Source organism: Ictidomys tridecemlineatus, chromosome 13, assembly GCF_052094955.1.
Source record: "Ictidomys tridecemlineatus isolate mIctTri1 chromosome 13, mIctTri1.hap1, whole genome shotgun sequence".
Classification (NCBI taxonomy): Eukaryota; Metazoa; Chordata; class Mammalia; order Rodentia; family Sciuridae; genus Ictidomys; species Ictidomys tridecemlineatus.
Genome location: NC_135489.1, coordinates 71,889,328 through 71,892,828, shown reverse-complemented (window position 1 = coordinate 71,892,828; position 3,501 = coordinate 71,889,328).

Here is a 3,501-nt window from a genome sequence, read left to right as displayed (position 1 = left end):
ACATAGTGCAAAAGTAGAAAAGGGTTACTATTAACATAGCTATTAATAATTTTATTGTAAACAACAATAGAGGAGTTATAATAAAAAATACAGTGTGGTCCTTAGAATCACCTATCTTTAGTCAACAAATATTTATCAGCCAAATCTAATACTCTGGCCTAGACCCCAAGCCTCCAATGTGTAAGTTGTGCTGTCTTCCCAAGTCTTCTGCTCAGTGATCTTGGCTCAGCTGAAAGCACTGAAAATGCAGTCTTACTTGGTAAATGACTTACCACCTGGGGCATCATAGTTATATAGAAAAATGAAGTATATTAAACCACTTTTTAAAATTTTTAGAGTTTTTCTTATAAAGGTGACAATTTAAATACATTCACAGCTATTATGAAATTATTGCCATATAAGTTATATATTTTAAAATCCTAACATACTGCATATTTCAAAAAACTAGAAAAAAATCTTGTCATTTTCACCATGAAGAAATAATAAATGTTTGAAGACATATGTGTTTAACCTAATTGAAGCATAATATTATATTAATTAATGAGCACATTTTTGTACAATGAATCAAAATGCATTCTACCGTCATATATACCTAACTAAAATAAATAAATAAATAAATAATAATAATAATAAAAGACACAGACCACCAAACTACCAGCATGTAAACTACAAAAAGTTGCCTTTAAAACATGCTCTAGTATTTCAAAATAGTTAATAGATACTCTTTTATTCTTAATGTTATTGGGAAAATATATTAAAAACACATATTAAAAACAAATAAAATATATTAGAGAATAATAAAAAAAGCACATTTTTAATGTTTTAGGTACCAATTAAAAATATTTTTTTCAATTAAAATTTGTAATTAGAAAGTTGAAATATGTAACTTTAAAATTTAATTATACTTATAATCATTGTAAAATATGATTTATGTTCAGTGCATAAATTTAATATGTATTGATTAGAAAATTGCAAGATATGTTGATTATTTTCAAATTATTTAAATTTTGAGGAAACAGACTTACTATATTTAAAGAATCATTAATTAGATGTAAACTAGTTAAAGTGATTTTTCGAAGCTCATTAATATATTTGTCTTTCTGTTCAAGAAATCAGATGTGTTTAAAATGTTTGAAAACATCAAAATTTATGTACAGCATATAAATTACAAGTGAAATAATCCACTTATAATATAAATTTTTAAAAAATTATGTAAGCCTAGTTTCCTTGGGAATTGTGAGTTCCAGTACATTTGCATTCTTTTCTTATTTTATTTTAATGATCTCTACCAGTCTACACATATGTCCCTGATGTCTAAATTTGTTAAATTTTATATTTCTGGGCAGTATAGCACAAGGGAGAAACTCAGAACTTTTATATCTTACACTTTCTCAAAAACTATGGTTTTTAACCCATAAAAATGAATAAATTTAAAAGGTTATTTGCATATTTATAATCATGTATTTTTAAAAAATATATGCTTAAAATTACAAGATTTCAGATTTTCAGGATAAAATGGTTCAAGCATAAACATAATTGAACATAGTTCACTTAACAGTTTAAAAATCATTGACAATTTCCAGTATCTTATGGTTGAAAAATGAATAACAATTATGATGTACCTATGTCTTAAGATATTCCTATCTGCTACTGTATTAGAAAATTAAAAGTAAAACATAAGGTTGGTTACTACTCCTGATTGGTAAAAAATGTAATTCCTGCTTTTGTAAAATACAAAGGGTCTCCAATTCCCTTCATTGAGAAATTTAATGTCATTTAGAATATATTGATTTCTGTATTTCTGAAAATAAGACTATAAAATTTTGGGGAATTAGGGGCCATTTGAAAAACAAGCTATGGTATGTATCATACAGAGTGCCCTACAGAGTGTCTTTAGAAATTTTTAAAATAAAATAATCTTTGTTTTTAGAAATTGTTTAAATAAAAAGAAACATATACTATTATGTTTAGCACAAAACAGAAACATGTAATTAAGATAATTAAAGTGTCTATGAGATCATTTCAAAGTGGGATAAGTATATAAAAAAATCTATGTACAGCATATAAAATATTAATCATGTCTAATATGTGAAATATAGAATCACTATAGTATAATATATATATAATATCATATGAATATTAGTATTATATGTGATATAGTCATTATGTATAGTATATAAAACAGTGATGTGTTACTCAGACTTCGGTAATTTAGGAAGCTTTCTTACCTGACCAGAGTCTGCATTTTCACACACATAAGTCTTATAGTATTCAGAGAACTCAGGAGCATGATCATTGACATTTAGAACTTGTACATACACAGGAACTGAAGAAATCTGTTGAACATTGTCTATGAGTTGAATAATATACAATGAAAAAATAAGTATAATAATGTCTTATAATCATGAAAAATTGCCTTCAAGACTACACAGTATATTTCTTTTTTTTTTTCACTTGAAAAACCAAAGAGCCAGATCTCTGTATGAGGACAGGATCTGCAAATGATTCATGTATTTTTCAACAATATAGCTAAGGAAAATTTCTGTTTCACACCTTCTCCTCAAGCAATATTTACTAAGTGTCTTTCACTGGATGTTGGTCATAGTGGGAAAATAGTAGGTATAAGGTCACCTTGCTTCATTCCTGTAATTGCTGTTAGTATTTATATAAACACACCTAATTCTGATGAATGTAGGTATTGTTAATTTCCCTGATTTCACTGAAAGAAGATTGAGAAACCATTTACCATTCAGCATTGCCTGAGATTTCAGTTAATGTAGAAATATTTGTATAAGAATATACAAGGCAATCTGGGCACAGTAGTGTATGATGTAATCCTGGGAGGCTGAGGCAGGAGGATTGCAAGTTCAAAGCCAGCCTGAGCAACTTATCGATGCTCTAAGCAACTGAGAAAGACCTTATCTCTAAATAAAATATAAAAAGTGCTGGGGATGAAGTTCAGTGGTTAAGCGCCTCTAGGTTCAATCCCCAAAATATATACCAATCAATTCTCTTAATCATTAAAATTTAGGTGCACCTTTTAAAAACAAAAATTGTTTTGTTTAAATAGAATGTTCCACAATGTACAATAATTTTAAAATTATATTTTATTTTAAAAATAAATATAATATTTTAAAAATATTGATACTTTATTTCAGATGATCAATTTCAACATTGATGATTTTGTATATAAATTATATGTCTACTTTTATTAAATCTCATGTTTTAATTTTTTCCCTTAAATTCAACCTGAAGCCTTACTGTTTTTCTCAGGAGAATTCAAACATTTCCAATTCTTTTCCTTTGTTCTTATGTTATCTGCATTTATATTCCTTATTTTCAAATATATAAGTATAACTGAAAAATAAATGTATTTTGGTTTTATTGTTTCAAGAAAATTTTTTTTTTCTTTTCTTTTTTTCCTCCTGGTATCACGATTGAATCCAAGGGAGCTTAATCACTGAGCCACATCCCCAGCCAAGACAATTGTTTTGTAAGAGA